The following is a 14,874-nucleotide window of genomic DNA, read 5'->3' on the forward strand; positions in this document are numbered from 1 at the left end:
ACCATCAGAAAATAGACTGTACTGCTCTGTAGCCCTTCAGCTCATCACCATGCTGTACTGACTTCTAATAAAATCTTTCAGATGTATGGGGTGTGTGATCCACTGAGTGGGAAAAATTTGAGAAGCAAATGCATAGAATTACCCCAAAGCTAAAATAAAGTGAGCATTGAGAAGCAATTGCTAAGCAAAGGGGTGTTAGCAATAATATTTTTCTTTTTACAGGAGTGAGGAGACTGTATCCGGTTGGAGCAGGCCATTAAGCGTGAGCAAAAATTCACTGAAGCAAAGGCTCCTATTGTTTATCTCACAGAATAACTGGAGGGTTTTCCAGAGAGAGTGAGGGAAAGGTAAATTACCTAGTGGAAATGTCAGCAGGACAGGGCTGCACACTAGGGTCTTTTTCATGTACAATTGACAACAGCTAAAAATAAATCGAACCTGGCAATGGCTCCCCATGTTCCTGTAGCCCCAGGGTGCTACTTTCATTTTAATAAATGATTGAACAAAGTGTTTAACTTCTTTCTGTATCCAGACCGATATTCAGGGCAGAGGAAACACATTATTGAATATTTTGCCTTGCTCTGGTGGTATATAGAAGCCTGTCCTTAATAACTTGGACTAAAAGACTACGTGGGCTTACTATGAAGAGTGCAGGAATTGAGTTGTACTGCCATTAGCCGTGAAGGCCTGTCCTAGGCCTGCACATCCCTCTGTACTTCCTAGTGACAAGACAAGGTAAGGGCGAGACTTCTGGCTAGGTGAGGGGTGTGCAGACTGTGACTGCACAATAAAAGAAAATTAAGCAATAGCTGTGAGAAGTGATTTTTTTATGGTGCTAGGTAACTATGAACTGGAAGAGAAATGGGAAGGAGAAAGTAATAAGTTAATGAAGAAAAATAACACTGTCGGAAAGAGGAGCTGAAATCAAAATAATAAACACCAAGTACTTATCAGGCCCATTACAGAAGGAAAAATATTAGGGAAAAAGAGAAATGCCTTTTCTTTGAAGTTTCTTAAAGATAAGATCTATGTCACTCATTTTTTATACTTTTCACGGTGCTTTGTACACTGTCATATTTTATGACATTGAATTGATTCAACGCCTTATTATTTGTTAAATATTATCTGCCACAGATTACTTGCAGAACATAATATTAAAGCAAATAAAAAGCTGACATTTCTCATCCTTCAAATAAGGACTGTACTGAGGCACTGGTGTGAACCCCTTTAATTAAATTCTCACAATAACTCAGGTACTTTTTATGTCCAGAGTTTATACATTAGACACATAAAGTCACAGATACATTAAATAGGTTGCTTAGATTAAACAACTGATAAAGGGCAAAGCCAAGACTTGAATCAGTTCTTTCTTCTTTTGTGTCTAAAAGAGTCACCTAATACATGTTGAGTAACTTGTATTTTGTTGTCTGTATTAGGGAAACACAGGGAGACTACTTAGCAGAAAATATTTGTTGAAACCATCAGAACTATGATTAGCCACCTGGCATTATTGAAACTGCCTTAATGCCAGTGTCATGCTTTATGGAATTTAGCCAATCCTTTCCTACACTGTGAATAGAAAAATTTAACAAGGAAATAATTATCTTGCACAAAAATTAAGTTCTAAGCACTAGAAGAGTCACACAAACAAATTAATTTATTGGTTTTGTTTTCTGTAAAATCACCTACACAATTACAAATGAAAGTAGTTCAGATAGGGGCCGGCAGCATGGCTCACTTGGCTAATCCTCCACCTGCGGCACCGGCATTCCATATGGATAACAGGTTATAGCCCCGATTGCTCCTCTTCCAGTACAGCTCTCTGCTGTGGCCTGGGAGGGTAGTGGAGGATGACCCAAGTGCTTGGGCCCTGCACCCGCATGGGGGACCAGGAGGAAGCACCTGGCTCCTGGCTTAGGATCAGAATAGTGCCGGCCATAGTGGCCATTTGGGGAGTGAACCAACGGAAGGAAGACCTTTCTCTCTGTCTCTCTCTCACTGTCTATAACTCTACCTGTCAAATAAAAAAAAGTTCAGATAAAACAGTATTCCCTCCAATATTGTTAGATAATTATTAAATTTATATTTTAATAATATTGGAACTTGGAAGACATAAATTCCAATGAAAAAATTTGGAGATTCATTTCATGTTAAAAACATGACGTCTTCTATAGACACTTTGTATATAAATTGGGAGGATATATGAGTCAGTAAGTCTAGTGATTAATTCAGGGAAGGGACCATCAAGGAGAGTAAGCATGGACAATCCTACACAAGATTGTTTTTAAATATGAAGTCCTACATAGTAGACCCTGATTGTTCATGCATTTTAGAGAGATGAGTGTGTGTGTGTGTATGTGTGTGTGTGTGTATACTCTCTGATGACATAATGACTCTCCATGATAATCTTTAGAGGACAACAATGACTAAGGATAAAAGGCCCTAAAAAGAAATCACAGCTCATGTCCCAGCTGCTCCTCTTCCGATCCAGCTCCCCGCTGATGGCCTGGGAAAGCAGCAAAAGGTGGTCCAAGTGCTTGAGCCCCTGCAACCATGTGGGAGACCCAGAAGAAACTCCTGGCTCCTGGCTTGGATCAGCTGAGCTCTGGTCATTGTGGCCATATGAGGAGTGAACCAGCAGATGGAAGATCTCTCTATCTCACCCTCTCCCTGTCTACAACTTTGCCTCTCAAATAAACAAATAAATCTTAATTTAAAAAATCAGAAAGAACAGAGAAGAAGTGTAAAAACAGGGACTAGAAAATTATATCCCATGAATTAGAGGGCAAAAGATTTGAAAAACAGTTAAATCTAGAAAGAGCATTAGTTTGAATGTTAGCTTGAATTAGGGGAGGTATAATTTCCAGTCCCAGCTGCCAGCTGCCAGTTTGTCTTTGAGTCAATCATTTTGCTTTTTGGGGATTTTTCTAAAATAAGAGTGTTCCTGTATATAAGTTTCTTTGACTCCTTCCGTCTCTTCCATACATCTTATTCCTTGGCTCTGAAAGTGAGAAGGGGCAATAGCATTTGCTGTTTTAAAGGAGGAAAGGAGTCATAGTGGACTCAATTAAATTAGGAAAGATGACCCTGTGATCTTTTTAAAAATTTTCTTGTTGCTAACATTAGCAACATAGTGAATGGCAAACCATCTTATATAATTATAACTATATAGATAATCTCTAAAATATACTACATACTCAATCCTTATATAGGTCATGGTGAGATTGCAATGTCTATGTCATGAAGCCAGTCCAGGAGGCCAAGGATAAATATCACCATAGTCTAAACCAGCAATGGATGAAGAAAGCCAAAGACGTAAAAATCCGAGATGGGGGGAAACCAAGCAAATGATCAAGATAATCGTCTGATACCTCAATTTTAATTACATTGTATGTTTGTATTTGTTGAATTATAAAATGAACAGCTATGGCTTAAATCAGACTACCAGTTTAAACAGCAAATTTCCAAAGCATACTTCATCCAGTGATTTAAAAAGCTATTCTTGCACACAAAAAAAGGACTTTAGGAATACTGGATTATTCATTCCAACTCTTTAAGATGCAGTAGAACAAAGAATTTTCTTCCACGCATAGCTTGGTTTAGAGCCATGTTTTAGAGAATTTCATGTTAGATTCAATTATGTTCTTTAAATGAGGTTTAAGAAGCAGAAGGACCAATATAATTTAGAAAATATTCTTTTGAAAATGTTAATTATTGTAAAGTTTCACAACAAGATAGTGACCTTCAGCCATCTGGAAAATCAAATTATGTGGAACACATCACGATGGGAAAATAAGGTGCTATACCATGAATTACATCTTCCATGGCATCAAGTCATGGTTTCCATAAAATTCTACAAGGCACCAATACAATCACCTGGATTTCTTTACCTGCAAATGAACATGTTGAAAGCTTACCTGTGCCTCTTTGGGTGTTTTCTACTTGGTATGCAACTGTTTCTCTGCCTCCTATGATGGTTATTTACAGGCTACTGCATATTGATTTTCATATGCTTTCTTCCTGCTTCGGACCAATGAAGCAATAAATAAGGAGGTAAAAAGTCTCTAAACAGCCTCAGAGCACTGGTGCAGAAAATAGAAAGCAACTCCCTGAAGGTGCAAATGCATTCATAGCAAATTCCCTCAGCAAACACATAGTATCATCCAGCTAATTATATGTAATTGTCCCCCATATTGAAACAATAAATAATGTAGGAGACCAGTGGTGCTTCTTGGAGATTACGACTCTATATAAATAGAAGGGAAACAAAAGAGGAAAAACTGAAAATAGGTGGTCCACACTAAAACTGATGCCATGGGAATTTTATAGTACTGTTCACTGGCATCAAATGTTCTACATTGTGAATCAAATATTACATGTAAGAATTCCAAAAGTCTGAATCAAAGTTGTAGATTTTCCAAATTCTGGAGTGGCTCTGAGCATGCCATCTACTATGAGTGAATAGATAAACCACTGATAGCATTTGAATCTTTAGGACCTGGCCACTTTGCCAGAGCTAGCAAGATCTCAGAATTTTTTGGGCACTTGGAAAGAGGAGTATGTTGTCTTAAAACATGATATAAAGTATTAGTGACCCATGTCAGTACCATCAGTGTGACCAGGACATTCATTTTTAGCCTGTAGTATGCCCCTTTTATATGCTGAAGTAACCTCTTATTTAGAACAAAATCTCCAATGACAAGAGCAAAGCCATTAGCTTAATGCTGTGACAGCAAATACTCATTATAAAGCCCTGCCTCTCCTTCCTATAACACCCTGAGCTGCCCAAATCCATGTCTTTATGCATAAAAGAAACAACTCCTTGCTTGTTCCACAATTTCAATTTACGAATGGTCATGCCTTTTTCTATGCATTTTATAACCAGTCTATTTTTTTCCTTCATTTAAGACAAAAGCCCAAGTCTTTTCTACTCTTTACCATCCCACTAGAACAAGGTGAAGATTATAACTACACAGCTACATAAACACAGCCCATTACTTGCCTTTATTCTGAGGAGACAGAGGAAGCCTAAGATTCAAGTTTGTCAGTGCAAACTTGTGGAGGGCTGAACCCCCCATAATTGTCACAACCATATATTGACTTCCATGACAATCTTCAATAATCCTCAGCAACACTAATCCAGACATGTTTATTTATCCATGTGTACATCTGTCCATGCACTTCTTTATTTTCCCTTTCATTCACAGGGTATGTGCCCAGCACTTAATTTGCACTGTATCATTTAATCTCACTTCACCAGACATTTTATCATACATTGCTGTATCAACTTTGTCATTTTGTTTCATCGATAAAACTGCAAACTGAATGAATACACAGAACTTGGTTTACATATATTTTGATTGCTTCTTCTCTCCCTGCCTCCAATTTCTGAGTTATTATAATTTGGTTTAAATGGTCAGTAAGCAAATAGGCATCTCAATTCTTTTTCTAGTCTAAGATTTCTCTTGGCGATATGAAATGTTTCATTCACCTTTGTCTCTCCAGAACCTATCATGGCCTAGTGCATATTTTTGAAGATTTATTTAGGTAGTCGGCTATTGAACAGACAGAGTGACAGAAGGAGAGAGAGAAAGAGAGAGAGAGAGAGAAAGAATCTTGCAACTGCATTGTGTATTTACCAAATGTTGGATGAATGCCTACTACAAAAAAAAAAAAAAAAAGAGGTCTATGCAAGGCATTGAGGAGAAGTAAAGAGAATAAGAAGATAAATAGAAAATCCAATGAGTGACAACCCTGAAACCTATTAATTATATTAATGGGTAGCTATAAATCTTCTATGATAAATTCCTGGAGGAACCCCTTCAAAAATGATATCTTCCCATATGCAAAATGTTACTAAATGAGAGGCCAGTGCTTGGTGTAGTGGGTAAAGCTGCTGCCTGCAGTGCCAGTATCCCACATGGACACCAGTTCAAGTCCCAGCTGTTCCACTTTTGATTCAGCTCCCTGCTAATGTGCCTGGGAAAGCAGCAGAAGATGGCCCAAGTGCTTGGGTCCCTGCACCCACGTGGAAGACCAGAAAGATGCTCCTGGCTTTGGATCAGGCCAGCTCCAGCTGTTGCAGCCATCTGGGGAGTGAACCAGCAGAGGGAAGACCTCTCTCTTTCTGTCTCTGCCTCTGCCTCTCTGTAACTCTGCCTTTCAAATAAATAAATAGATCTTTTTTAAAAAAGTTACTAAATGAAAGTCTATCATGAAAGGTTTATTTGTTCTGATGAATATATAGTGATCTATAATGTAAATGAAGATCTATATTGTAAGTGTCACTGATTTTTTATGCCTATGATCTTTGCTCAAATGTCACTTTTATTCAGCAATATCCTCCACTTGGGAGCTCACAGTAGGATAGACAAATGGATAAATAAAAATCCAGAGTAAGGAGGAAAGGTAAGGAGACCAAAATAAATATAACAACAGCAAAAAACAAAATAGAAAACATATATAGTAGATATATACAAAGATCCTGGATTAGTTACATGTAGAGTACACAAAATGCCATAGGTAGTAAAAGTTTCTTTAGGATGTCTTTCAATAGAAGATGGATTTGGAGTTTATTTTAAAAGCCTGGAGAAACACAAAATGGTAGAAGGCAATGCATGGACCATGCCCCATGGTGTTTTCCTTTGACACATGAGTATCTTTAAAAATAGCCTGATGGACCACACACCCCAGGAACTAGCTGTTCATAGATAATTATCCAAAGACTTGAAGAAGCCAAGCTGTGCAAAGTCAATTCAACTTTGCTTAGTACAGCCTGAAGCTACTTTAGTTAGACCTTAGTCATAGTGTTCCTAATGAAAGGGGCAAAACAGAGTAAAAACTGCAAGTCCAATTCAATATAAGTGAATAAATTCTAATAGGAAAAGGCACACAACAGTCAATAATGGAGATGATCAGTATTATTCTTTCACTAGAAGTCCAGACTGAAAAGATTGCTTTATATTTACTTTGAAGATAAAACTCATTTGTGATTTAAATGTATAACTTACACTGATGCTACCTTTTGTTCATAAAGAAAATTATGATTTCTAATTGATCAGAAAATAAACTGTAAAAAAAACAATATTTTCAGTGATTTTACTATCATAAAATTAAGACATGAAAAATGCTCACAACATACCATTGAGTGAAAAATGATTTAAAAAGGTCGAAAACATTGATGCATCCCCACAAACTAAATTTTGCTGCTAGATCTAGTGAATGTACATCCTGTTCCCTATAGAGACCAACACTGAACCTTCCCAACGTGGCATAACTCCATGCCTACCAGCCATCAACAGCAGGCTGATTACTGGATTCTTTCATCATAGAAGTGTCAAAAATTCATCTTTACTAGAAAAGATGTGATCTGGTTAGGCATTTACCTCCCTTGTTTCTAGTCCTTCTGCTTACTTGTAGAAATAGAGACCATTTTACTCAGCATCATGTCCTTACAACATTAATTCTGACCAGGGAACTCATATCAACAAAGAGGCTTTGCAGTGGGCACAAGACTTCAGCATTTGCTACTCTTACCATGTAGCGTATCATCCAGAGGTAGCTGACCTGATACAACACTGGAATGGTCTACTGTACACTCAGGTACAATACTAGAGAGATAAGTGTTCCTGAAAATTAGTGTTATGTAACAAAGGATGAGCCACATGTTCTGAATAAGTAATCAATATACAGTGTTATTTTCCTCACAGCCATAAAACCTAAGAGGAGTAAAGGGTAGAAGGAGGAATGTTTTCTCTCACTCTTGTGCCTAACAATCCACTTGCTAACTTTTATACCTTGTTTTTTGAAATTTTACACTTTATTGGTTAGACTCCCTTAGTTCTTAAGGATGGAATGTTGTCAGCAGGTGATATATCAAAATTTCCTTGAGTTGAAAGTTGAGACTGACTGACATCTGGTAATTTTGGCCCAGAAGGTTGAGCACCATTCCAAGAAATCCTACTCTAAACATATAAGTCCTAGTAACTCGCAGGTATGTGGAGCAAACACCTAGTTGAGCAATGAGCTACAAAGGGGTTACCAAAATCACTCTGGGGACATAGCATTTAACTGCCAGTGCAGAGCTATCCATTTCTTGTGGCAGGGATTTTGGAAATGCCTTCTATTGGAATGGCAAAACCATAGATTGAAGCAGTACAAATTACTCCGGCTCCACATGGAAGTCTATTGCTAAGTCTAAAAGCCCAGTTAAGCACATTGAGAAATTAGCATGAATATAAACATATTTGTATTAAGCCACAGAGATTTTGGCATTGTTTGTGACTATGATATGATCTAATCTCTCCTGATCAATGTAGAAATCAGAATCAGTGCCAGGATAAAAATTGTGCTATCATAATAAATTTTAAATATGTTGTATTGGCATAGTGGACAGGGATACAACCAAGAAGCAATTCAGTTTAGGAAGATCATGGCCTATGTAATACAATGGCAAATATTAAACAAGTGTTCCTGCAATAATATTGTGAGTAAATGTTTTAGGTATTTGTAGTTCTATGGTATAATATAAGAAAATAGGTATTTATCTCTGTGTGTTAATTGCTATATTGGTTTATCATATCTAATGAGAAATGTTTAAGAGAGGAGATGTTCTAATCTATTATAGAAAAGAGAGTGCTTAGGGAACAATCTAGGTATATCTGTGAAGAGTTTAGCATATAATTCTCAGAGAGAAACCCGTTAGTTTAAGGATAAGATGTCTTTTGCTATCTACAAGCTTTCAGTTTAACTACTTGTCCAAAATCAGCAACAGATAAATTATTTTCCCTCGAATTTTACCATATCCTCACAAAAGTTTGTTTTTTGTTTTTTTTTTTTTTTTTTTTGTTGTGCCTACTATTGTGCTTCTAGGACTCCCCATTCCCTGACTATTAAATGTTGCTCAGTGCATTAGCCCTGAAAGACCTGATTTTGGTAAATCATTGGAATTATAAGACTGAGAAATACCATTTCTCAGCTAGGTAGACTTATAACTTTGGACATCTTTCAGGCAATTCACAGCTAAGAGTAAATAATAATTTCTTATAACTATCCCAGCCTTTGCTAAAAAGTAATTTTTAGAAGAATGTAAGGGGGCCGGTGCTGTGGTGCAGTAGGTTGATCCTCCGCCTGTGGTGCCGACATCCCATATGGGCACCAGTTCTAGTCCCAGCTGCTCCTCTTCCAGTCCAGCTCTCTGCTGTGGCCTGGGAATTGGTTCAGGGACAATTCCATTGTACATCCTGAATAAACGATATAGCACCTTACATTAGGTATGTGCCCCTTGTGCCAACTATTTTGTTTTTGATTGTTGGACTCATAGTTAGAAGTTCAAAATAACAGAAATATTTGCATACACTGTCTTTTATACATACTAGAGTATTTTAAAACATCACTGAAAGATAGAATTAAAAGATAAGTCGATTCTGGTGCAATTTTTTTTATAAATCTATGCATACATTTTTTATAATACATGTTTTTATGAACTTTTGAGGAGTATCCCAATTAGAAGAATACTAATGTATGTTAGGTAGCTCCATAAAAGGTGAGATATTTTTAAGAATGACAATTAACCAAATATTCTATGGGCTTCCTCGCAAGGTGATGAGCCTCCTACAAATCGTTTCCACTTATTTGAATGCTATACCAGACATGAGTAGGTTGAATTAGCTGACTTCCCACTCCTAGATTTTATTATTATCAGGATCAAATGATACTTAAGAGTACATAGAACCAATCTCATGTTATTTTGTTTCATTTTTACATTTTGGAAACAAAAGCTGTGTGATAGGAAATACCCACTAACTTTTACTATTCATCTAATTGCCTATCCAAATTTTTTGAGAGCCTTATATGTCTTACTCAGTACACCAGGTACTGGGAGAAATTAAGCTTAGAAAGTAGATGTAGTCCATGTGGTCACAGTTGCAGAATGAAGAAGACAGTCCACGGCCTTTTGGGAATTTCCACTCCTCCACACTACCTTTCCTGCTTAAATTCCCTCATTTGAAATGGGTCATAAACCAACATAATTTTTCATAGATAATTGAAAAGGATAAATCACTGGCAATTTAATGTAAATCAAGTTAGAATCAGTAATTAATTCACACATGTCACATTTTATATACTAGGATATAATTCACTTATTCCATGTCATCACGTTTCAAAGAACTAGCTGGTACATGGTGATGGGCCCAGCAGTTAAGACTCGTGTGCCCCATATCAGAGTTTTTGGATTCAAGTCTCAGATTCACTCCTGATTTCAGCTTCCTACCAGTGCAGACCCTGGGATACAGCAAGTGATGAGGGCTCAATTGCTTGGGTCCCTGCCACCCATGAGATTTCGGGATTGAGTCAGCAACTCCTGGTTGTTCAGCTGTTAGATTTTAGAGAGTGACCTGGTATAAGGGAGCTCTTGTAGTCTCTGCCTTTCAAATAAAAAAAAATGAACTTACATTAAAATAAAATAGAAAGCTGGCTGGTCCTACATGCACAACTTCCTCCAAATTGCATCCTACCTGTATAGAAATGTTCTTTTTCCAGTCCTGGGGAAAACAGAAGGCACAGCAACATAAATTTAGCTTGCACTGTTCAGAACGCAGCATGCCTAAGCCAAATGCACTTTATATTTGCAAAGTATTCAAATGCCTTGACAAGGAAAGTCAGTTAGGAAGGAAGGACTTCCTGCAGAATTAAGAGCATGAGTGTAGCTGTGTATTTTTCTTTCAGTTGGTTAACTGAAAATCAATTTCCTATTTTAAAAGCAGACCCATCAAAGGCAAGTGTCCAATTTTAAGCTAAGCTCTACAATATTCTTTCCAATAAAATGTCTTTCTGCCTCTTTCTCTTTTCTCATTTCAATGTCCTGTTACATATTTCCAAAAGCCCTGCTTTCAAACTTGGTGTATGCTGTGATTGTGGGGAATAAAAAGCTCTGAAAGACCACAAAGGAAAGTATCACTTGCCTCCATCTCTGAGGAGAGGGCCCTTTGAATTAAGAATGATTCCACCTGCGAAGCCTCATTGAGCCTGCATTGATAATGCCTTCGTGTTGTGGTTTTCTTGCTTTATTTCCTTTTGCATTGTTCTTCACTTCAGGATGTATGGTGGGCCATTATCTGATTTCCATAGCAGCATGTGTGATTACTAAAATGCTGTGAAAGAGAAACTAAATCTTTAAAAAAGGTATTCATGGAAGGCTCCTAAGAATCATATGCCAATATTCTTTGATGATTATTGGGATTCAAAGCCCAACGTTGTAATCAAACTCACCACTGTGAAACATAAAGATCCTAAAAAGTGCAAGAGAGAAACGTCAGATTACTCTCAGAGGATCTCCAATCAGACTCACAGCTGACTTCTCATCAGAAACCCTACAAGCTAGGAGGGAATGGCGAGATATAACCCAGGTACCAAGAGAGAAAAACTGCCAGCCCAGAATATTATATCCTGCTAAGCTCTCATTTGTGAATGAAGGTGAAATGAAGACCTTTCACAGCAAACAGAAATTGAAAGAATTTGTTGCCACTCGTCCAGCCCTGCAAAAGATGCTTAAAGATGTGTTACACACAGAAACACAGAAACAAAGTCATCAATATGAAAGAAGGTAAAGGAAGGAAACCTCACAGCAGAAGATGACAGGAAGTTCAAAACATATTAGAAAATATCTTTGGCATATGGCAGGGCAAAGTTACTACTTATCAATAGTCACATTGAACGTTAATGGCCTGAACTTTCCAGTTAAAAGACACAGATTGGCTGATTGGCTTAAGGAACAAAGCCCATCTATTTGCTGCTTACAAGAAACACATCTTTCCAACAAAGATGCATACAGACTGAAAGTGAAATGATGGAAAAAGATATACCATGCCAACAGAAATGAAAAAAGAGTGGGCGTAACCATCTTAATATCGGACAACATAAACTTTACCACAAAAACTGTTAGGAGAGACAAAGAGGGGCACTATATAATGATTAAGGGATCAATACAACAGGAAGATATAACGATTATCAATGTATATGCACCTAATTACTGGGCACAGGTTTATTTAAAAGATTTGTTAAGGGACTTAAAAGGAGACTTAGACCCCAATACAATAGTACTGGGGGACTTCAATACTCCACTCTCAGAAATAGACAGATCAACAGGACAGAAGATCAACAATGAGACAGTAGATTTAAATGACACTAAAGCCCAAATGGATCTAACAGATATCTACAGAACTTTTCATCCTACACAGAAAGCATTTACATTCTTCTCAGCAGTACATGGAACCTTCTCTAGGATTGACCACATACTAGGCCATAAAGCAAGTCTCAGCAAATTCAAAAGAATTAGAATCATACCATGCAGCTTCTCAGACCATAAAGGAATGAAGTTGGAAATTAGCAACTCAGGAAGCCCTAGAGCATATGCAAACACATGGAGATTAAACAACATGCTCCTGAATGAACAATGGGTCACAGAAGATATTAAAAGTGAAATCAAAAACTTTCTGGAAGTAAATGAGGAAAACAGCACAACATACCAAAACTTATGGGATACAGCAAAAGCAGTGTCAAGAGGAAAGTTTATATCAATAGGTGCCTACATCAAGAAATTGAAAGGCACCAAATAGATGAGCTTTCACTGTATCTCAATGATCTAGTAAATCTGCAGCAAACCAGACCCAAATCTAGTAGGAGAAGAGAAATAATTAAAATCAGAGAAGAACTCAACAGGATTGAATCCAAAAAAAAAAATTACAAAAAGTCAACCAAACAAGGAGCTGTTTTTTTTGAAAAAATAAAAGATCCAAATCAATAAAATGAGACATGAAAAAGGAAATGTAACAACAGACACCACAGAAATAAAAAGAATCATCAGAAATTACTACAAGGACTTAAATGACAGCAAACAGGGAAACTATCAGAAATGGATAGATTCCTGGACAAACGCAACCCACCTAAATTCAACCATAAAGACATAGAAACCCTAAGAAGACCCATAACTGAGACAGAAATTGAAACAGTAATAAAGGCCCTCCCAACAAAGAAAAGCCCAGGACCAGATGGATTCACTGCTGAATTCTACCAGACATTTAAATAAGAATTAATTCCAATTCTTCTCAAAATATTCAGAACAATCAAAAAAGGGAATCCTCCCAAATTCTTTCTATGAAGCTGGCATCACCTTAATTCTTTGCCGGAAAAAGATGCAGTATTGAAAGAATTACAGACCAATATCCCTGATGAACATAGATGCAAAAATCCTCAATAAAATTCTCGCCAATAGAATGCAACAACATATCAGAAAGATCATCCACCCAGACCAAGTGGGATTTATCCCTGGTATGCAGGGATGGTTTAATGTGCACAAAACAATCAATGTGATACACCACATTAACAGACTGCAGAAGAAAAACCATATGATTATCACAATAGATGCCGAGAAAGCATTTGATAAAATACAACACCCTTTCATGATGAAAACTCTAAGCAAACTGGGTATGGAAGGAACATTCCTCAATATAATGAAAGCAATTTATGAAATACCCACGGCCAACATCCTATTGAATGGGGAAAAGCTGGAAGCATTTCCACTGAGATCTGGTACCAGACAGGGATGCCCACTCTCACCACTGCTATTCAATATAGTTCTGGAAGTTCTAGCCAGAGCTATTAGGCAAGAAAAAGAAATTAAAGGGATACAAATTGGGAAGGAAGAACTCAAATTATCCCTCTTTGCAGATGATATGATTATTTAGGGGACCCAAAGAACTCTACTAAGAGACTATTGAAATTCATAGAAGAATTTGGCAAAGTGGCAGGATATAAAATCAATGCACAAAAATCAACAGCCTTTGTATACACAGGCAATGCCACGGCTGAGGAAGAACTTCTAAGATCAATCCCATTCACAATAGCTACAAAAATAATCAAATACCTTGGAATAAACTTAACCAAGGACGTTAAAGATCTCTATGATGAAAATTACAAAACCTTAAAAAAAGAAATAGAAGAGGATACCAAAAAATGGAAAAATCTTCCATGCTCATGGATTGAAAGAATGAATATCATCAAAATGTCCATTCTCCCAAAATCAATTTATACATTCAATGAAATATCAATCAAGATACCGAGGACCTTCTTCTCAGATACGGAAAGAATGATGCTGAAATTCATATGGAGACACAGGAGACCTCGAATAGCTAAAGCAGTCTTGTACAACAAAAACAAAGCCAGAGGCATCACAATACCAGATTTCAGGACATACTACAGGGCAGTTATAATCAAAACAGCCTGGTACTGGTACAGAAACAGATGGATAGACCAATGGAACAGAATAGAAACACCAGAAATCAATCCAAACATCTACAGCCAACTTATATTTGATCAAAGATCCAAAGCCAATCCCTGGAGTAAGGACAGTCTATTCAATAAATGGTGCTGGGAAAATTGGATTTCCACATGCAGAAGCATGAAGCAAGACCCCTACCTTTCACCTTAAACAAAAATTCACTCAACATGGATAAAAGACTTAAGTCTGCGACCCAACACCATCAAATTATTAGAGAGCATTGGAAAAACCCTGCAAGATATAGGTACTGGCAAAGACTTCTTGGAAAATACCCCAGAAGCACAGGCAGTCAAAACCAAAATTAACATTTGGGATTGCATCAAATTGAGAAGTTTCTGTACTACAAAAGAAACAGTCAGGAAAGTGAAGAGGCAACCGACAGAATGGGAAAAAATATTTGCAAACTGTGCAACAGATAAAGGGTTGATAACCAGAATCTACAAAGAAATCAAGAAACTCCACAACATCAAAACAAACAACCCACTTAAGAGATGGGCAAAGGACTTCAATAGACATTTTTCTTTTTTTTAACTTTT

General features: G+C 37.2%; 1 long non-coding RNA gene across 6 annotated transcripts in view; it reads right to left on the minus strand.

Annotated features, from left to right (window-relative positions):
- Positions 1-14,874, minus strand: part of LOC138847271 (uncharacterized) — a 241,126-nt gene that overhangs the window by 86,340 nt on the left and 139,912 nt on the right. For 2 of the 6 annotated variants that reach the window (XR_011384997.1, XR_011384994.1), the window contains one exon: positions 10,971-11,153. The exons of the other annotated variants lie outside the window; for them this stretch is intronic. This is a non-coding gene — a long non-coding RNA (uncharacterized lncRNA). Of the gene's footprint in view, positions 1-10,970; positions 11,154-14,874 lie in introns of those variants that run through there. 6 annotated transcript variants of the gene reach the window in all.

This window comes from Oryctolagus cuniculus, chromosome 20, assembly GCF_964237555.1.
Source record: "Oryctolagus cuniculus chromosome 20, mOryCun1.1, whole genome shotgun sequence".
Classification (NCBI taxonomy): domain Eukaryota; kingdom Metazoa; phylum Chordata; class Mammalia; order Lagomorpha; family Leporidae; genus Oryctolagus; species Oryctolagus cuniculus.